Raw genomic sequence first — 22,175 nt, 5'->3', positions numbered from 1 at the left:
AAGCTTGTTCTAAGTAGGTGCTTTAGACCACTGAGCCATCTCTCCAGCCCTTATAAGTTGTTTTTTTTTTTTTTGCTCTGAATGCCCTCAGGGGTGGTTTGGCTGGCTGGAGTGTTGTGGGGATCGAACTACAGCAACCTGAGGCTGACAGCTTTGTGGAAGCAGCCCCTTAAACAACTGAGCTAAGGCCAGGCCCCCTTCTTTGCTACACTTAGTCCTCCACAAGAAGCATGGAAATTTAACCTGTTGCTCATGTTTTGGCTCTATATCCCCAACATAATAGTAAAGTTATTTTCTTTCTGCCGTTAAACTGACAGCTCACTGGTCACTAATTCTTTTCTCATTGTCCTTGGATAGGTTCTTTTCTTTAACCCAGTGAGAGAGCCTCAACACTCCAAGGTCATTGAAGAGCATATGCACCCAGAAGGTACGGTCTGCAGCCCCTTCCAGCCAGAAGCAGCTGCAGAAGACAGAGACCGCAACTCCCTCAGCTCCCCATCAAGAATTACAGGATGTGTGTTTCTCAGGGGACTCCAGAGATCCAGTCTCATGTTTCCTGGATTTTTTTTTAGTTAGTTTTCTTTTCTTTCTTTCTTTTTTTTTTTTTTTTTTTCTGGAACCGGGGATTGAACTCAGGCCCTTGCGCTTGCCAGGGAAGTGTTTAATTCACTGAGCCATCTCCCCAGCCCCTTAGCTACTTTTCTTGCTGCTGAGACAAAATACCCAACACCAAGTTAAAAAGAAGAAAGGTTTATTTTGGCTTATAATTTATAGAGGTTTCAGTTCATACTCAGCTGGCTCCAAGGCAGGGTAGCATCATAGAAGACAAATAGTTCAAGGTGGGAAGAAGGCAACAAATTACGAGACGACAGCAGCTTCTTTCTGTCCTTCACACTCTACCTAGGCTACCAGTTTAGGGCGGTGCTGACTTAGTCAGGGGACTGATTAGTAACCACACAGCCTTAATCCCAGCAACACACACTCTATATCCAGGTGCCTCTGAAAAAGCCCCACCTATGGCCAAATGAGGCTTTGGGGGACCTCTAGACTCAGCCATTACAAGACTAGGGTATGGCAAAGCTGGCTGGGGAAGTGGCTGTCACCTGTTCATCAGGAAATCCCAGGAACTGTATGCAGAATAGTTCTCAAAGTCCTGTGTGGACTTCTCGCGAGAGAATGCAGGTTTTCCACAGAACCAACTAGACCTGAGGTCAGCGGCAGAAGTGCAGGGCACAGCAAGGTCAGGCTGCACTGAGGTTTGCCGCTGTGTTGGCTCTGGCGTGGTGGCCGCCCTCGCTCTGCAGAGCCTGTTTCTTTTCCGACCTTTAATAAAACTTTGCTCCTATTTGTGTTTGTCTTGACAATTCTACTCAGGACAGAAAGAAAACCACCTCCGGGAGCCTCTGGCATCCCCAAACCCAGTAAAAGATTGGTGGTTTCCTGCCAAGAGGGAAGGTCTGAAGAGCTCGCTCTTCTCCCACCCACCCTGAGGTCCCGACTCCGTCTCCTGCATTCCGGGACGCCCCAACTCTGCCCCTGCTGCCCAAGTAGGAGGATGTAAGCACTGAGATGGCCCCAGGGGTGCCTTCGCACTAACATCTCTCCTGTGTCAGCCATCATCTAATACGATGTTTGAAAATCTCTGCCCAACACATTGTATATCATTGTCTAGCTGTCTAATCAGAATACCCTGCACTGCATCTAGCTAACCAATCTACTTCTCACTATAGAAGAAGGCACTGAAAGAAGATGAAGTGTGTATTTTCATCTGTCTTTTGTTTGCAGAGGAAACGCAGGGCATCAAGAGCAAGTGCTCACCACTAGGCCACACCCCCAGCCCCCGTCCATTTCTTTACCCTTCCTTTTGCTGACTTTAAACAGAAAAAGCGATATAGTCTGACTAGATGGCAAACTGCATTGGCCCCCAGCACCATCGCAGGGAGCCAGCGGCCAGTGGATGGAAAGGCCAGACTGAGGAGAAGCCACGGGACTCGGGGCAGCAGCAGTCAGCCAGGCCTCAGCTGGGAGCAGCGGCTGGCACCAGCCCAGCACAGACACCAGGCAGGAAATGAGGGGCTTGCCAGGCTGCTCCTGCGTCCTTCTCCGCGCTGCGCTGAGGCTCAGCCGCCTGGGCGACTCTTATGCAGCCTGAGGCTGGCATGGCCAAGTAGATGGGCTACAGGGCTTTACAGAGCTGCAAAGCGCCTACCTGCACTTCCCTCTCCCTACGTAAGGGACAACTACCAGAGAAGCCATATAGAGGCACAAAGTAGAGTCCAGGGATTTGGCTACAGATAACTCGTGCCCTGGAGGAAAATGAGTTTAGGAAGAATCTACATTTATCCTAGGAAGAAATCTGCCAGAGAAAAAAAACAAACCACCAGATTAGTCCAAAGCAAACTAATGGATCAGTATAGGAAAGGATAAAGCAAGATGGGAAGTACCTTCACAGGCACGGGAGCACATGGGAGCAGTCAGGTCAGTGGTGTGGAAACCCTAAGCGCTGCCGCAGTGAGCCAGGGTCTGAGCTGAACACCGCAGGTCAGCTGGGGGCTCTGCAAAGGTGCGTAAGGTGAAAACAGGCAACAGGAAGAAACAGTAGGTGGCACAAGGATGAGGGGAAGGGGGAGCAGCGACAGCGCTTGTATTCAGCACGCCTGATGCCTGGATTCTACCTGCAGAATATGTACACGTGTGTGTGTGAGAGAGAGAGAGAGAGAGAGAGAGAGAGAGAGAGAGAGAGAGAGAGAGACGGGGAGGGGCAGTGGTGCACACCTGTAATCCTACCACTCAAGAGGCTGACACAGGAAGACTGCTGGACTCAGGGCTCACTACATCTATGTAGTGAGTAAAAGGCCACACTACCTAGACAGACTCTGCCTCAAAAATAAAATGAAGGGCCAGCCTGATAGCTTAGCAGACTAAAGCACCTGCTTAGGCAGAGTGCAGCAGCTGAGGTTCGATCCCCGGCGAGCCGAGCCAGCCCCGCGCCCACACTGGGCATGGTGGCACACCCTGTAATCCAAGCACTTGGGAGGCTGAAAACAGGAGAATCACTATGAGTCTGATCCACGTAGTGAGACCCTGTATACCCTGCAGACCCTGTCCTAAATACAGAAAAAAATAAATAAATAAACACCTCAGACTGCAAAAGTCATGGAAAGTGAATGAGTGAATAGTGGTAGAAAAAATAGTCATAAATAATGAAAGAAGAACAAAAAGAAAAAAAAAATCCTAAAAGTATACAGAGAAAAAAGCAAACCAACACAAAGGAAAAAGAAGAATCTAATTACCCCAGAATTCTGGAAGGCAACACTGGCTCTACAAAAAAAACAAAGTGGTATTTTCAAAGGCACCAAGAAAAACACCTTCAAAATTAAGATTCAGATGCAGTTAAATCATTCAAAGGTCTTACTTCACCAAGACCTTTGTAGAATATTCTAGCTGTATTCTGAATATACTACAAAAATGAGAAGCGATTTTCTTATTACCTAAATAAGGTACAAAACAAGACAGACAGGTAAATCTGTAATCAACCAAAACCAAAATTCTTTAAAAATGAAAGTGTCTTTTTTTTTAAAGGGGATAAGGCAAGAAGAAAAAGAAAACATTCTAAGACAGCACTCTTTTAAGGAGATATATAGAGGTTTAAAAAAATCAATTAAAAAAAGTAAGTGTAGACTTATTTATTTATTCATTTGAGACAGGGTCTCACTATGTAGTACAGGCTAGCTGTAAATTCACTGTGCAGTTCGGGCTGGCCTTGAACTCGAAGTAATCCTCCTGCCTCAGTACTGGGATTATAGGCATGCACTACGACTACCAGAATAAAATCAGAAATGTATATTTTTTGAACTAGGGGAGCCCTGAGTTATCCAACATATGGTAGGGAAAAGAGTATAAAAATAAATAGAAAACCTGAAATAAAATGACTGAAAAAGCCAAAATACAGAAATACTTTTGTGGGCCGGGGAGATAGCTCAGGGGCCTAAGTGCCTGCCTAGCAAGCATACAGTTCTGAGTTTGATCCTCAGTACCAAAAAAAGAAAAAGACAGAAATAATTTTGTGATTGATAGATAACAATGAGTTGAGCTCAGAAATACTAAGAGAAAAAAAAAAAAGAAAAAAGAAAGAAATACTAAGAGAGACTGATATCTTTTAATAAATGGTCAAGGTTGGCCTCGAACTCATGACCCTCCTGCCTCAGTCTTCAAAGTAACTGCGTCTATGAGATGACTGACAACACCCAGCTCACCTTCCCCCCAGCTGAATAGCAGCACAACCTACAGCCATCTAACAACAATGACTACAACAATGGATTTGATCCCTGTGGGTTAGGCATTTCTACGGCTGCCAGTTCTGGGGGACACGCACAGTGCTGGGAATGGGCCTGGGGCTCTGGCGTGCTAGGCAAGTGCTCTACCACCACACTGCACCCCAAGAGCCAGGTTCTAGCGCTTCACTCTTTCCTACAATGCCTGACACCTGCTCCCTTCCCTGCCAGCTCCACACCCCAGGATTCAGGAGGCTACCGGAAGGACTTAGCACGTGGCAAGGGCCTGCACCTCACGAGGCTGTCTCCAGCGGGAAAGTCACAGCCCCCGCTCTGAAGCGGACATCTCTGGCCCGTGTGGTCCTGCCAGCACTCTATCTTTCTACCGCATACCACAACACCCTTGGAAGCTCAGGCTCTATGTACCACCACCACTTCTTCAAGCTTCATTTCTCCGCGAGAAAAACCACTTTGGTGAAGATCTCTGTGACCTCTCATTTTGCTAAATCCAACAACCAGTTCTTAGCACTTCTGTTTTCTTTTCAGGGAAAGGTTGCAAGACAATCTTGCTAAGCAGCCCTGGCTGGCTTCACACTCACTGCAGTCCTCCTGCCTCAGCCTCCCAAGAGCTGGGATTACAGGCATGCACCCTACACCCAGCTATTACTCCTTGTGAATGTTCACGTTGCTTCCACCATGTTTACTGGTTTTTCTCCCAGAGGCCATCACAAGTTCTTGTCTAGCTCACCTCCCTTCTCTGACTCTACACATCCAGGTCCTCACCATCTCCATCCTCGGTTCTTTTCTCTATGTCCATACACGTATTCACTGAAGTAATGACACCAGTTAGTCTCAAGGCTTTAAGTACCATCTATCCACTCTGACCCTCATTTACATCTTCCTCTAGGGTGCTCCCTGGAGTGCACATGTATATACACAGCTGCGTACCGGACAGCTCCACCACGCTAAGCCCACCATGCACAGCACACTGTGCTCTCTGGTCCTAAGTCTGCTAGGGGTAGGGGGTGGTATTCACTCAGTTCCTAAAGCTCCGAACCCAGCTCTCATCCTTAATTTTTCCTTCTCTCTCCAGTATGTGGTCTCTTTCATTGTCTCCTTGACTCAAGTTGCACCATTACCCTACCATACATTACATCAGCTGAGCTTCCTAACTCAGTGTTCTGTCTTATTCTTCCTTTCTATAATACATTTTTTGCAGAGCAGCCGAAGTAACCTGCTTTGAGAAATAACTGAGAGGCCACTTAGCTCAAAACTCTCCAGTGACTTCTTGGTTCAATCCCCAGTACTGCCCCCTCAAAGCTAAAAACCAACCCTTGGGGACATGGGCGCAGGGGCCAGGGGGCATGGCCCTGGGGCGGAGCACGTGGCCCCGCACAGCCACGCCGGCAGCAACCACAACAAATCATCTTACCCACAAGGCTTCGCTGCTCCTCACTGACCCGCGTGGCTGCACCTCCCACCGTTCCTGGCCTCGCTTACTCTTCCCTAGACGGTTCCTAAAATACGTCAATCATATTCCTGAGGGTCTTCCTGCCTACTCCTGGACCACTATCTCCTAGATTCTCATGTTACTTACTCCCCCACATAGTTCAGGCTTCTGCTCCACGGTCCCTTGGCCCAGGCCTTCAAAGACCATGCACCTGGAAGAGCCACCCCCACCCGTCACGCTCGCTGCCCTCTTACTGGGCCACACACACTGCGTGATACCTGACAACGTAGTTCATATTGATTTGCTTGCTTCATCTCTTCCCCACTTCGATACAGATCCCACGAGGGCAGGGACATGACTGTATTTGCTGCTGTACTCTCCCTGCCTAGAACAGTGCCAAGCGGATGTGACCTCTTCATCAATATTTTCCAGGCAAATATATGGACACCCTGGGCCTTACCTCCTATGTATCTCTCCACTACATGCGAATAAAGTGAGTTCACTCCCTTCACCAAGAAATGGCAGCTGTGGGCAAGAGTGAGATAAAATGGGGAAGTGGTAGCCACCTGTCCACTGAACACGCAGACGCGCCGTCCCCGGTGAAGCACGGGATGATCGCATGCCTGGCCGCAGGGTACAAGCACCAGAAGGGCTGAATGGCAGCATAATCTCATCATGCACAAATCAACTTCAGTAAGCACGCTCCGCACTTGATAGGGACCAAGCGGTGACTCAAAAATAAGGGACAGAGAGAAGCTTCTTCCATTAGGTTGTTTTTAAAGAACTCATTAAAAACTACAAATACATACTATTATTCACTAGAGAGATCTTTGGGGAGCTTTGTCAACTAAAAAGTGTTATCAGAAATCCAATGGAACAATGTGCCAAATCAAATCTCTAAGATATCTAAGCGCATCCAACATAATCGGCAGCAAGAGCAGCTGGCTTCGTGGAGAATAGCTTCTAGTCTTAGGGGAAGGGGAAGAAGTCAAGGAGTATTTTGTCTTTGCCAAAAAGTCCATCAGGGAGCCAACCCAAAGGGTCAAATGGCAATCTGATCACTAATTCTGTGAAGATCCGTAAAGTCTTAGTTGTACTCAAGAGGGGAGAAGTCTTAGGAACACCTGAGGGGGTGGTAGTTGGTGCAGGGTCAATTCCTAGCAGGCTCCACAAGTAAGCCTGCAGCCTTGGCCTGAGCCTTTCTGTAATTCAGCTACCCAGAGGGATACTTTCCTCCTAACTGCAAAGGCACTACTGTGGCAGATAGGGTCCTAAGCATGGGGCTTAGGATACAGGCGTTCCTAGTGCCATTCGTAAGAGTCATGATATCAATTAGACCAAATTATTACCTGAGTATTGGACAAGGTCCTAGCAATGCAAACAGAATAGTACAGGTACAGTCAGGGTAGGTCCTCACAACCCTGCCTCTAAAGCAGGAAAGAGATTGTGGTAAAAAAAAAAAAAAAAAGAAAAAAGAAAAAAAAAGAAAAAGAAAAAAATGGGTGAACAGAATTAACCCATTGCTATAACAGGATTAGACCAATACCACAAGCCTGGACAGAATTATTGGCTGAGTCCTAAATTTCCAACCCAAAACTATAAAATGTTTGAAGTGATAATTTTATCTACCTCTGCTAGGTTAATAAGCTTGCTTTCTTGCCAGCCCCAGCCCCAGGGTGTGCTGAGGTGGCGACTGAGACTGGGTGTGGTGGTGCACGCCTGTAATCTCAGCGCTTGGGAGGCTGTAAACAGGAGGATCACGACCTGATCTATGTAGTGAGACCCTGTACCTCTTGTCCTAAATACAATACAATAAGATAAAAATAAATAAAGTTGCTTTCTAAACACATAGGAAAAGCCAGGCATGATGGCACATACCTGTAATCTAGAAGCTGCTGGCAGTCTGAGATACATTGCATACGGCCAGGACTATATAGTGAGACTATATATTTTAAAAAAGAAAAAGAAATTTTAAAAAATAAGAGCTGGCCAGGTAGTTCAGCAGATTAAAGCACCTGCTTAGGCAGATGCAGGGGCCAAGGGTTCGATTCCCTGCATGCCTTGCCATCCCTGCCCCCAGGTGCATTAAGAGTGGGCATGGTGGCGTGCAATCTCAGCACTTGGGAGGCTGAAAACAGGAGGATCACTACGAGTCCGATCTGTCTAGTGTAATCCTGTAGACCTTGTACTAAATGCATTTTAAAAAGGGAGGAAGAAGCAAGTCTAAAATAACCAACCTGAATAAAAAACAAACCTTGGAGCTGGGGAGATGGCTCAGTAGAATAAGCGCTTGTCTGACAAGTGAAAGGACCTGAGTTCAATCCTCAGTTCTGCAAAAAAAAAAAAACAAACAAAAAACACCTTGTTCTTGCTGTGTGTTCCCAACATTTAGCACACTGCCTTGTAGCTGCGCAGTAAACAGGGCTGGGTTTTAATGAACCAGCCTAAAATGTCAGCTAGCAGCTTGCAGGTTCTGAGCTATGATGCGTGAAGGGAGCTGGCCTGATACGTGACAGCAGCAAAGGCAGAGGCACTAGCGCAGGGGAAGCGCCCGGAGACTACAGAGCCAAAAGCTACTACGACTTGGAACGGCTTTTACTTACTTTCCCAAGATCCAAACTGCAGTAAGGGAAGCTCTGTTGATTTTGGGTTTTTTTTGTTTTTTTTTTTTTTTTTGCGGAACCAAGGATTGAACTCAGGCCCTTGTGCTTGCCGGGCAAGCGCTTATTCTACTGAGCCATCTCCCCTGGCCCAGGAAGTTCTACTGGGACTGGCTACCAACCAACAGCTGATCTCAATCTTGACCTTGGGCTTAAAAGTACAGATTTACTACAGATTTGAAGATTTTCCCCCAATAAATTTAATCTAGCATAGTTTACAATTAATTACTTCAGCTTTTTCCAATCACCAAAACTTGTTTCTGAATTAAAGTACAGCACAGTCTTAACTCATTCAATACAGGCACCCTTTTTAATTGCTCTGGCCATTTTCCAGTGCGTTGGCCCCATCTGGGTTAATCACCAGGCCTCCAGATGGAAACTTTGCCTGCGACAGTGTTCCACTCAACCATTTAGAGGGTGCCACTTGCGTCAGACTTTGTGCTCTGGTTGGACAGAGGAGGCCGTTTCTTCAAACCTTGGTTTTTCTGGACGACCTACAGTCACAGCTCACTGAGTACAGCCAGTGCAATGCCTTCCACTAGTGACCCTTTGAAGCAAAACACTTTCTCTAGACCACCAGACTGGTCAATGAAGCCTTCCTTGGCACAGTCTAGGCAGGCTGCCCTTCCTCCCACGGACTCCAGCCTCTACAGCAACAGTCACCACGGGGCTCTGTAGGCCAGAGTCTGTGTTTGCTGAACCCATTTCATGATTTCATGACCCTCCTGATGAAGAGACAAAGGCGGAAAACAGGTTTCTAAAGGTACCATTGCCGGGGGTTCCAACCTCCCTTCCCACAAAGTGTTCTCAAACTTGTAAGTTAGCCCAGACAGCCTCCTCTTACAGAACACGGCCCTGAGCACCGCAGTCCTCATTTCTAAATTAAGAAGTCAGGGCTGGCATGGGGCTCAGTTCAGAGCTCTAGCATGAGGGAGGCCCTGAATTCAACCCCCAGTATCATGGGAAGGAAAGAAGGAATAATGGGAGGGATGGGCGGAGAGAGGAGCGGGGTGAAGAAATCGAAGATCAAGGAACATACAGCCAAGAAATAAACAGCCTAGAAACTACACGTCTGTCCAACTCCAAGGCTCACTGCTGCTTACTGCGCTAACCAGCTCCACAGGCGTGATGAGGCCTTCACAGAATTCCCTTTCCACTGCAGCTGAGGGAAGAACCTACCTTTTAAGGTTCTATTTCACATTGTTCTTCCCATTCTATGTTTGAAGATGACAAGAAGGAAGGAAGCACTGTAGCAAGCATTCCCACCAAAGCCTCCTAAACTATTCTCTAAACAGACTGCACCAAACTGGCTGGAGTCAGTGAACTATGATTAGGTAACTGACTCTTTTCTAGAACATTCTCCAGTGCTTCTCAGGTCTTCAGGAAACTGATTACTCGTAAATACATTTGAACCTTGGGGTGGGGTGCAATTCAAATGAAGACTTTTTTTAAAAAAGGCATCATCTGTTTTTTTCTCTAGAAAGTCAGTTCCAACTGGTGTATTCCACATGTATCACACAGTGGTTTTTCTCAGGACAGTTTTGTTTTGTTGTACTGGGGACTGAACCCAGAGTATTCACACTAGACTACATCTTCGGTCCTCTGTATTTACTCTTAGAGTCTCACTGGATTGCCCAGGCTGACCTTGAGCCCCCGGGCTCCCTGGTTTGACTCAGCCTCCCGAGTAGCCAGGAGTACAGGCTGCACCACTGCACCCAGCTCGGCTCAGTGCTGACTGACAACTGGCCCACGTATTGTACACGCAGGGGTCTGCTCCGCCATTCTCACCAGGAGAGTCAAATTCCAGCTCAGCAGCCCACGCTCCGTGTCACCCACCTTAGATTAATTCAGTTATACTGGATGATTTCTTCATGATGGTATCTCTAGCAGCATTATTTTTGGGTGTTGTTGTTGTCGTTGTGTGTAATAAGCCTGGAGTTTTAAATGCAAACTTCAAGGAACACTCATGTATTTGGAAATTACCACACTCTCGAGTTCACTATTTTATTTACTTATTTATTTATTTATTTATTTATTTATTTATTTTTATGTATTCGGTACAGGGTCTCACTATGCAGCTGGGACTCATAGTGATCCTCCTGTTTTCCGGCTCCTCAGCGCTGGGATTACAGGTCTGCTCCACCATACCCTGTCTCAGTGGCCCGCTCAGTGTGCCCTGAGGCAGGGCTGGTGCAGCATGTGGTGACCAGGATCGAACCCTGGCCCCTTGTGCTTGCCTAAGCAGGCACTTAGTCCACTGAGCTATCTTACTGGTCCTCTCGAATTCACTATTAAACCTATCTCCAACAACTAAAAAATTGTGTCACTAAATACTCCTACTGTGAAAGGTACAACATACTGCAATTTAATCTTGTACAAAAAAGTAAAAAAAGCATCAAGTTTACAGTTTAAGTATTATGAAATCAAGGCCCAATAATGTCCCAATCATCCAAGTGAGCAACTCCTTCATTCAAGAAATGACTGGGATGAGTACCAAGCAAATTATATGTGAATAATACTAATAAACCTACAAATCTGTGGAAGAGCACTTAAAACAAGTCAGAGAACGCTGACTGTGGAATTTGATGCCTGTCGTACCAAAATGCCTTCTGCCAGAAGTGTAGGGCTGGGTCTAGTTTTCTCTAACATTAACCTCAGATGTTCTATCACATCAACGTGACACTGGCAGTCTGGGCCTAGTCAGTGCAGCACCCAGACTGTGACGCACGAACGCCAGCGCCCCGCGGAGCCTCCAGCTCCCAGGAGACTTAGCTTCACGTTCACTCACCCTTCTTGCTCCCCTGGAGCTTACATACTTGGGCTTGTTCCTTTGACTGATGTGCTTGTGCTTTTAAGTTTTTTATTTAAAAACTCCTTTGTAAATTCACTATTTTGTGCTCTCGTCTATTTTATCTACCCTGATGTGTGCCTTTTAACAGTCTATAGCTTGAGGACAAAGCTGCCAACCTTTTTCTTCGTGAGTTATGGATTTTTCTTTTTTGTACTGGGAATTGGAGCCAGGGCCTCACACTAAGCAGGCAGGCATCGTGTCACTGCGCTACAGTCCTGGCTGAGTTATGGCACTTTTATAACCGCAGAAGGGCTTCCCCCAAACTGAGCAGATAACATATCCTCCTGAACTTATCCATCTGGATCTCGTACAAGAAATGGCTACCTGTTTCTTCTGAATGTTCAATAGATCCATAAAGTCTAAGGCATGCAGACCAAAAGCTCGTGTGCGGCACCTTCATACTTCATTACTCTATAAACTTCAGTTGGGTTGTACTCCTCACTCAGCCGTTGTCACGCGGCTTTCCAAACAGAAAAGCTGTCATTTCACACCAAGTAATCCACCAAGCGTTTTAGCTCTCCTTTTCCAAGTCAGTCATTTTTCTTCGCATCGCTGCATCCCAAATCCCAACAGGCTGGGTGTAGCAAACCAAGATTTTAATAAATATGAGGGTGGAGCTTCTGTCAGAGCTCACATTCCTTCTAAGAAATGCTCAGTGCCTCTTCCACCCAACTATGTGTATGGCTTATAATAAATCTTACCTATTATTCCTCCAACAAACAGTACATACTTTACCCTCACTTGTAATGAACTGCATTGGTCTAGAGCTGAATCACCGATTCAGGCACATAAATCCTTAAATAATTATCATCGAGGCCCAGGACTGGACAATCTGTCATACGCTGCTGCTGGCGGTGCTAAGTGCTAGAACTTTATCAGAGGGCAACTAGACCAAATTTACCAAAAGTTGTTGCTATAGTCTGGAACTAACTGTCCCACACAGGCCCATGGATAATGGTGCGGCCCCCAAACCTGGTGCTATTGGATGGTGTAGAGTGTTAAAAAGAGGAGTCAGTGGGAGGTGCTGGGCCATGAGAGGTGCGCTTGAGGGGTACTGCGAGACCCTGGCCTCCTTCTCCAAACTGTGAACCCAAGTGCACCTTCTCTCACTAAGCTTATTTGACTCAGGTCTTCTGTTACAAGGACAAGAGAACTAAAAACAGTTGCAAATGCACACACGCATTGACTCAGCAACTGCACTTCTCAGTACATGAGGTGCAGACAAGGAAGTTCTTTGTTGCAATGTTAATATTACAATTAGTTTGGAAACAACTTGGATGTCCACTACGAGGAGATGGGAGAAATCAATTACGAAACACGTATACAGTACCTACTACTAAGGGTGCTCTCTTACATACAATCAACTACCTTTAAGATACACTGGGGGAAAGGCGAGGTGTAGAAATGTACGTGCAAAATATTCAGGACAAAGGGGGAGACGGTAAATATGTGATATTTGTATTCTTTCTAGAAGGACAAGAATTAATGACACTGGTCACCTCTAGGAAAGAGCGCTGATAGGGAATAGAAGCATCTTCACTATCCTTTTGTGCTTTCTGGACTTTGTACACGATGAAAGCATTATCTATACAAAAGAAAAACTAAGTAAGAAAACATTTACCATTTGCTTTTTGATTTTTCCTCTCTAATCTATTTCTACCCGATAATCACATAGCTTTCATTTAATACTTGCATTATTTTGTTCGTTTGTCTGTACTGGGGGTTGCGCCCACGGCCTTCGCACTGAGCTGCGGCCCAAATCTCCTTGTTTTTCACTGGCAGACTAACAGTTGCGCAGCTGCCCCGGCGGCCGGGCTCTCACTGCTGAGCCCGCCCTCGGCCTCCCGGGGTCCGGAAGTTACGGGCCTGCGTGCACAGCCAGCACGCCTACTGTTTTACGGCAAATTTTAAGTAGATAAAATAAATATGTAAACCAGTAACAAGACACTTTTTACCAAGTATTATGTACTATATATAATTAAATGTGCCACATTCTACAAAACTGGCAGCACAGTAGGTATTTCTGTACCAACGCCACCACAGACAGGAACAATACACTACACACTGGTGTCTTCCTGCTCATTATCCACAGTAAGAGACACAGGCGTGATATCTTGGCTGTACAATACTAGCACAAGACTTTCTTTGCAATAAACGAAGAGAAGCTAGTTCCCGTGGGGCGAGCTCCGGCCCCCCAGCGCTGCCTCCTGGCCCCATGCAGACCCCTCAGCCTGCTGGCACAGACTTCCTAGCTTCCACCACTGACGAGGGGTCTTCCCAGTGCTGGCCCGGGAAGCAGGCCTGCAGGAGACATGGTCTCTAGGCCTCGAGCTGGACTCACGGAGGCACTGTCACGGGCTCTAGGTCTTCAGCTGGACCCACGCAGGACGTTACGGTGCGGTCCAGGCCCGCAGCTGGATTCTTTTGGTCTTTAGTGTGAGGACAGATTTCCTGCACTCTCTTTGTAGATAACCCTCTGGGTGACTATGATAAAATAAGCCTATAAATTATGTGGCCTGGATTTTTACCTTGTAAACCCTGATTACTACAAGCCCTTTCCTATTGGAAAAGAGTGGTCTTGCCTGCCAGTAAGGACGTTTGTCATGAACTTTCAGGACATGCTGCAGTTTAAAAAGTAGCAGCACATCACTGCCTTGGAAGTGCAAGGTCTGAGTTCGATTCCTGACACATACCAAAAATGTGGCATGTCTTCCTCTCAGCTAGCATCATCACTACACAGATCGACGCAATGGCAGTTTACTGAGGCACAGCCGTCACAGATGACCGCTGAGAAAGTCAGGCAGTGGTATAAAACCCAGGGCGAGGAGTCTACCAGTGTGGACAAGAAGGCAAAAATGCTTGTTTGGGGCTGGGGATACAGCTCAGCAGCACAAGTGCCTGCCTAACAAGCCCACGGTCATAAGTTCAATTCCTGGTACCAAAAAAAAAAAGCTTGTTTTGTGTGATATTTTTCAGGAGGATGTGCACGAGGATACATCATAAGAACTTTGTTTTTGCTTGTTACAAATGTTTACTGGAGAAACTTTTTTTTTTTTTTTTTTTTGTATTTTAGTAAGGGTCTACAGGGTCTCACCACATAGATCGAACTCATAGTAATCCGCCTGTGTTCAGCCTCCCAAGAGCTGGGATTACAGGTGCACGCCACCATGCCCAGTCTCAATCACTGTCTAGGCACTCCCCGGGAGTGAGGCCAGCACAGCACAATGGGGATCGAACCCTAGCTGCTGTGTCTGCCTAAGCCGGCGCTTTAATCCACTGACCTATTTGGCCGGCTGCTGGAGAAACAATTTAACAGCCATCCTTCAACAGTTTTATAGGCAACTGCACAACATGAAGGCAATCACAGCTTCAGTCATGAACACAGTACACAGGTGCTTACGCTACAACCAGTAAATTATCAACGTTTGTGACAAGCTGTAAAAATCTAAGTATTATACAAAATCACAAGTTGTTGTGGCCCTGGTGTCATGGCATTTGCCTATAATTCCAGCATTCAGGAGGTTGAGGCAGGAGGACTGTCAATAAACTTGGGGACAGCCTGGGCTACATAGTGAGTTCAAAGCCAGCCTAGGCTCAGAGCAAGACCCTGTCTTGCTAACGGGGTGCAACAAATTGGCAACACGGTCACTCACAATTCAGTGTGTTTGCTTTTACTAGGTAAACATTTTACAGTTTATATATATGCTGAAATCTGTTATTGTATCAGAAATTGTACCTCAAATAGGTAAATGCCCTTGACCCTCTTCGGGCACAAGCTGAAATCCAAATTAGCGGAGTCTATTTCATAATATTCAGGCAGCAATCACCATTAAATAGATCTTTAATACTGTTTGAAGTCTGAGTTGCATTTAGTGTCATAGTTCCATTTTTAATAGCTTTTTCAAAATTCTTTTCTGGAGTTCCACTCTCATTCTTCAAAATTCTTTGTTGGATCAAATCGACAAAGTCCTCTTTTCATTATAGGTCTTAAGAACTGGTTTATCTGTCCCACTATCCCACTCCGCCACGCATCTGTGGTCACAATCCACGAGGTCTGCCCATGGTACTTTTCCCACATGACCTAAATCACAAGACTGAAAATGTTCCTGCAATTCAAGAAATGGTTTATCTAGTCACAGACGCTCTAATGTGTTATCTGGATGAGACTGTACTATTGGATTTTTAAATAATGACCCTCATAGAACCAACGAGTCCATGCGTCCTACAGATCAAAACATGGATTTGTCAATTCCAGGAGACATCTGCGAAATATAGCAAGCAACCGCAACCATAAACCTACAGAAAATGCAGGATCCTCACCTAGGAGGGCTTGGGGACTCATCCACAAACGTTCCCAAGACATCATTATTTAGTTCTTATAAGAATTCCAAGGCAGATGCAGCTTGGTTCTTGGTAATACTACTTCTCTGAAGAAAAAAAATATTTCCAGCAGCTTCTCCACTGGCCTGATTTCCATCGATGATTATCAGTGATCTCTTCACTGGAAGTACCAAGTTGTTAAGAATTTCAGTTTCTGCAGCTGTTTGCTTATCAGGCAAACACGAGTAGATTCCAAAGCTGCCTTCTGCCCACCATCACCCACGACCTAAGCTGGCGGCTGCACTGCTGCGTCGTAAGCAGCGTCCCTGGCTGCACCAGGGCCATCCTGGCCGTGGACAGCTAGCCACGGCCGAGCACCACCACCAGCTCCACCTGCACCAACGGTTGTCTCGCGGCAGTGTACGCATGGATGGGGCGCTGCCAGGATTGGACGGGTTTTTGGAAGGCAGCTATGCTCACCGCTATACCAGCAACGCAACTGGACGGCTTCTGGGATCAGCAGCTTCTGAGTGGGAGTCTACATATGGCATCATCCACAGAAAAATGCTGGCTACCTGATAAATGCCCCAGAACCTGACTTTTGCAGGATGTGATCAAAATGGTCAAGTATATCAAAGCCCACACCCGTAACTCCCATCTGTTTATGAAGCTCTGTGAGGAGTCGGATGCAGAGCACACACGTCTTTTCTTATACACAGAAGGGAGATGGCACTTTTTTTTTGGTTGTCTTTTTGAGACAAGGTCTCACTCTGCAGTTCAGGCTGGCCTTCAACTCACTTTGTAGCCCAGCCTGGGCTTGAACTCATGCAATCCTCCTGCCTCAGCCTCCTGAGTGCTGACAGGCATGCACCACCACGCCAGCACTGGGATGTCTTTTTAAAGGTTGATCACTGGGCAGAGCTTTTGACTTACAAGAGCTGCTCCAGGAATTTCTATCAGAAACAATCACCACTGGATGTACTTTCCAGGGACACAGGATGGGTTGCAAAACTTGCTTATTCATATGACATATTCAACCTCAATGAACTCAATCTGTCATTTCAGGGAAAAACAACAACTGTGTTCAAATTGTAGGTAATGTGGCTGCCCTGAATGCCAACCTGAATTAAGGAGGCGACAAATGAACACTGGGATTTTTCATATGTTTCAAACATTAGCAGAAGGGGCTGGGGAGATAGCTCAGTTGAATAAGCGCTTGCCTGGCAAGTGCAAAGGCCTGAGTTCAATCCCTGGCTCCGAAAGCAAGCAAGCAAGCAAGCAAGAAAGGTAAAGCATTAGTAGAGCTTTTTTTTCATCTATGTATTTGGTACAGGGTCTCACTATGCAGCTCAGACTTGTAGTGAACCTCCTGTCTTCAGCCTCCCCAGCACTGGGATCACAGGCATGTGCCACCATGCCCAGATTCATTCCGGTCTGGTCAGGCTCAGAGCACCCGGGGGTGGGGCCGGCGCAGTGTGTGGGACCAGGGATCAAACTCTGGTCCCTGTACTTGCCAAAGCAGGCACTTAATCCAACGAGCTATCCCACTGGCCCTAGCAGAGATGTTTAAAGAAACTGAACCAGGCCTTCTTCCTTCTAGCTGGTGTATGATCACCTATGTATTTTCAAAGCAGATTTGACATTAAATCTCAAGCACAAAGGACCCTGAGCTAGGAAAGCTTGGATTGCGACCCATTTGGGAATAAACCCGGTGAATCAACTCTGTCCACCTAGAAAAGGATCGACTGCTTAGAGACTGCAAACGACAATGGCCTTAGAAGTATGCTTGAGACAACTTCACATTCCTAAATGTTCTGAATTAAAGTCAAGAGAGAACATCAGGAGAATGTCACAAAAGCCCTGAAAAGCTTGCTTTCTTTTCCAACACCCTAGCTTTGTGAAGCAGGCATTTCGGCTGTGACAGCAACCAACACGGAATTACGAAGTAGACTGGTCTTAGGCACACACTTGAGATATCACCATCTCCCCATCATCTCCCCTTACCCTGAGATGGAGCTATCTATTGCAAGACATCAAGCCGAGGCCTCCCACTGAGTCTGCAATAGGGCAAGTTGCATAATTATTTTGTTATACATCACAACATGATAACAGAAATAAAGTACACAATATGCAATGTGCTTCAATCATCCTGAAATCACTTCCTTCCAGCCCATCCTTGGAAGAGTAACTTCCATGAAACCAGTCTGTCATAGTTACTTTTTCACTGCCAGGACAAAGTGCCCAAAACCCACAGTTAAGAGAGGAGGAGTCTACGTAGCTCACTGTTTGTACAGGTTTCAATAGCTCCTAATCAGCTGGCGCCAAGGCAGGTTGCTTTGTGGAGGAGAACAGTTCATGGCAGGCAGAAGGTAGCTAAGCAGCAAGGGATCTTCACAGTGTCTTCCTACCCATCTTAATCTTTTATGTACTTATTTGGTACAGGGTCTCACTACGCAGCCCAGACTCCTAGTTCTCCTCCTGTCTTAGCCTCCCCAGAGCTGGGATTACAGGTGAGCGCCACTACGCCTGATTCTGGGGCCAACATAGCATGCAGTACCAGAGACTGAACCCGGGTCCTTTGCACTTGCCAGGCAGGGCTTAGGCCACTGGGTTCTCTTCCCAGCCCTCTGCCCCTTTTATACTTCGTCTAGGCTACCGGGATCAGGGCAGCACCAGTCCAGTCAGTGGTCCCATTTAGTGACCACCCACCCTTGTTCCCAGCATCACACCACAAACCAGTCATGCACTGTACACTGTACACGCAGCCACCTCTGAAAAGCTCTCTCTATGACCACGTCAGGCTTGCAGGGACATCCAGACACAGCTGTCACAGCCCCAAAGGCCAAGTGCTGGTCTGTAGTTGAAGTCTACCTTCTCCTCTAATGAATTAAGGGCACTATGTTGGATGGGTACACTTCTAGGCAGTGTAGGGACACAACTTACCTGACTCAATCCCTAACACGCTCCCTTTTTTGCTCTTACAAGGAACACCATAATAAACATTCTTATATCCATCTTATAAGCATGTCTAGTTTCTCCTTAAAAATACATTCTTAAAAGTACAAGGTTCTGTAATAAAGTTACATTGTTAAGGTTACACAACCTTGTAAAATGATTCAGCAGTGTGAGAGTGTGTGGAGCATTTTTTAAGGCTAATTTTAAAAGCTGATTTTTAAAAAATCCATCATGTTCTTTCATGATTTCTTTCCCAAATAAAAGTGTTTTAAAATTTTTATGAATTTGGCACAGGGTCTCACTACACAGCTCGGACTCCCAGTGATCCTCCTGTTTCAGCCTCCCCAGCGCTGGGATTACAGGTGTGCGCCGCCACGCCTGGCCTTGCTGGCTAGCTCGGTGTGCCTGGGGTGGAGCAGGCATGGCATATGGCACCGCAGTCAGACCTAGATCCTTGCGCCCGCCTAGGCTGGCACTCAGACTACTGAGCTACACGACGGCCCTCCCAAGTAAATTTTTAATTAAAGGTCAGGAGGTTATTAAATATAACAACAAAATAATACTGATTAACACATATGTGCATATTTGGACAATTATTCTATTAGAATCTGAGAACAACACCTACAAAAGTTGAAAGTATTTTGGTACATTTACATATTTATAAACTACTTTTAGCTTTTTTTTTTTTAATTTTTTTTAACATTTATTTAGTGTGTGTGTGTGTGTGTGTGTGTGTGTGTGTGTGTGTGTGTGGCCAGCTCAGCCCACCAGGGGGCGCGGCTCACTGGCATGTGGTGCTGGAGGATCGAACCGCGGTCCCTGTGCTTTGCCAAGCTTGTTCCAAGTAGGTGCTTTAGACCACTGAGCCATCTCTCCAGCCCCTACTTTTAGCTTTTGATAGTTTTTACAAAAAAATCAAACTGACGCAAATCAGAACTGTATCTCTAATCTAAGGTATAACAAGATAAAAAATGTCTGAAAGAAAACTTCTAAATGAATCACGTATTTCTATCACCATTTCTATTATGATTCTTCATAATCAGATCAGCTAATTAAAAAATACCTAAGATTCAATGAAACTATGTACCAGTTTTGAGCTTAATATATATGTATGTTCAGAGGCCAGGGTTCGATTCCCAGCGCCAAATGTTGCGCTAGTCCCGCCTCCAGGCGTGCTGACCTGCTGAGGTGACACACACCTGCAATCCCAGCGCTGAGGAGGCTGAAAACAGGAAGGTCACTATGAGCCTGAGCTGCGTGGTGAGACCCTGTACCACATACATAATATATATGTTAATACTGAAATTACAGGTGTGGGCCACCATGACTGGCAAAATCTGTGGCAAGCTGTTCCAGCTCAGGCGTGCTGGCACACGCCCTTAATCCCAGCACTCGGAAGGCTAAAGCAGGAGGGTCACCCTGAGGGCACGGCCAACCCGGGCTACGGAAGGAAGTTTTAGATCAGCCTAAGCTCACTTAGTGAGATCCTATATTTAAAAGAAATAAGGGATGGGGATGTACAGTGCTTGGCTAGCATGCTTAAGGCCCTGAGCTCAATCACCAGCACCACCAAAGAAAGCAAGCAAGCAAGCAAGCTGGCTCTTGTAAATGAGGAGCGGCAAGGGGGGCGGCAGGAAGTTTAGGGGACTGGGGGAAAGAGAGAACCACGCTGCATCATGGACACACAACAAATTCCCTATGAGGAACGTGATCACCACATATACCTAAAATGCACCAATAAACATAATTTTAAAAAATAAAAATAAAAAGATGTGCCAGGGCCGGGCACGGTGAAGCCCCCTGGCATCCCAGCACTCAGGAAGCTGGAGCAGGAGGATTGCTCTGAGTTTGAGATCAGCCTGGCCTACAAAGTGAGTAGCTCAAAGTCAGCCTACACTACATAGTGAGACTCTGTCCCAAAGTTTAACAAGCTGTGTGGTGCTTGGTGGTACACACCTGTAAGCCTACCGTTTGAGAGGCGGGGACTGGAGGACACCGCAGGCTGAAGACCAGCCTTGGCCACACGTGCACAGTGAGCTCAAGGCCAGCCTGAACCACGTAGGCAGACCCTGTCTCAACAAACTAAAAAAAGATAGGTAAATAAAAGTAAGAGATGCGTCTTGCTGTTACCCAGAGCTGGCTCTAAACTCCTAGACTTAAGTAATCCTCCTGCCTCACCCTCCACAATAGCTGGGACTACAGTATTTGAGAGTTTAAACCAAACAGGTAAATTACTGATAAAATATAAATACTCATTAAAATAAATTAGAACAGGAACAAGGAAAATATATACATTCTTGCCATTCTCACTCAATATAGTTCTTGAAATTTTACTTATTTATCTGGTCGCAGAGATCAAACTCAGGACCTTGCGCTTGCCAGACAAGTGCTTACACTGCTGAGCTATCTCCTCAGCCCCAGTTTTTGAAATTTTAGCTAGAACAATTAAGGAAGAAAACAATAGAAGAGGGGTACAAATAGGAAAGGAAAAGGTCAGATTGTCCCTGTTCGCAGACAGTGTGATCCTATACCTAGCAAGACCTGAAAGCGCTCACCGAGACTTTTAAAGCTGATAAATGCACTCAGCAATAGAGCAGAATGCAGCTGCAACCTTTAAAAACTCCTTAGCTGGGCCGGGGAGATGGCTCAGTGGAATAAACGCTTCCCTGGCAAGCGCAAGAACCTGAGTTCTATCTGCAAAAAAAAAAAAAAAAAAACAAAAAAAACCAACCCTCATTAGCTCTGCCAAATACAAACAATGGATGAGTGATAAAGAAATCAGGGAAATAATTACAGCTACAACAGCTTCAAATAAAATAGCTATGGTTCAATCCAGACTCTACAAGCAGAATTTCACTGAAAAGAGAAAAATACCAAAGCATGTGCGCGTATGTACCTGCCAAAATGAAACCCACTGATCTGGATAATCAACGAAGAAGTAAAAAGTAAGAAATGTAATGGTCTTTTATCTATGAAATACACTAAACCCCTCCGGAAAGACTTTCTCTTAACGGTAACTCTGGACCCAGACTGCTTCAACAGTCAACCTGGAGACATTTAGGTAAGAAACAAGCATCTCACATAAAGCCTCCAGACACAGAACTCGTGAACATACTTCCCACATTCGTGTCACAGGGCCAGGGCTGGGGACACAGCCTAATGGTACAGTGCCTGCCTGGCAGGCCCAAGGTCCTGAGTTCAAATCCTGGCATACACACAGAAAAGGAAGTTTCCGTTTCACGAGGCCAGTTAAAATCTAACGAAGACACAACAGGGACTGTTATATCCCAGTCTCCCACGGTAACAGACGCGGTGTCAGGGCATTCATACTGAGCTGCATCCCCAGCCTTTTGAAATTTGAGTCAGGGTCTTGCCGAGTCACTAGGCTACCCTGGCTGGGTTTGAATGTTCACTCTTCCTCAACCTCTCAGAAAGTACAGACATGTGCCACCATATCTGGCTTATAATTCTTAAAGTACTAAAATATGCCAGGTGTGGTGGTGCTTACCTGTAGTCTCCACTGTCGGGCGCGGGCGCCCTGCTCCTCAGCCTTGCCCCTCCCGCTGGAGCTTCTGCTACGAGTCTTGTTTCCTGTATAGCCCTGGTCCCTGCTGGCAAGATTGATTGGTTCGCACAGCCCTGCGAGGCAACTGGCTGTTGGCCTA

General features: G+C 46.2%; 1 protein-coding gene and 2 pseudogenes across 1 annotated transcript in view; 1 reads left to right on the top strand and 2 right to left on the bottom strand.

The window, feature by feature from the left end:
- Positions 1 to 22,175, bottom strand: part of Cnnm2 (cyclin and CBS domain divalent metal cation transport mediator 2) — a 163,853-nt gene that overhangs the window by 68,346 nt on the left and 73,332 nt on the right. The window lies entirely within an intron of this gene.
- LOC111816836 lies at positions 14,959 to 15,900 on the bottom strand (annotated as a pseudogene).
- The window catches only part of LOC105742207, a 9,857-nt pseudogene continuing 3,663 nt past the window's right edge, over positions 15,982 to 22,175 (top strand).

Source organism: Octodon degus, unplaced genomic scaffold, assembly GCF_000260255.1.
Source record: "Octodon degus isolate 3935 unplaced genomic scaffold, OctDeg1.0 scaffold00042, whole genome shotgun sequence".
NCBI lineage: Eukaryota > Metazoa > Chordata > Mammalia > Rodentia > Octodontidae > Octodon > Octodon degus.
Note: the sequence above shows the minus strand (reverse complement) of the source record. Positions and strands in the feature narration are given on the sequence as shown.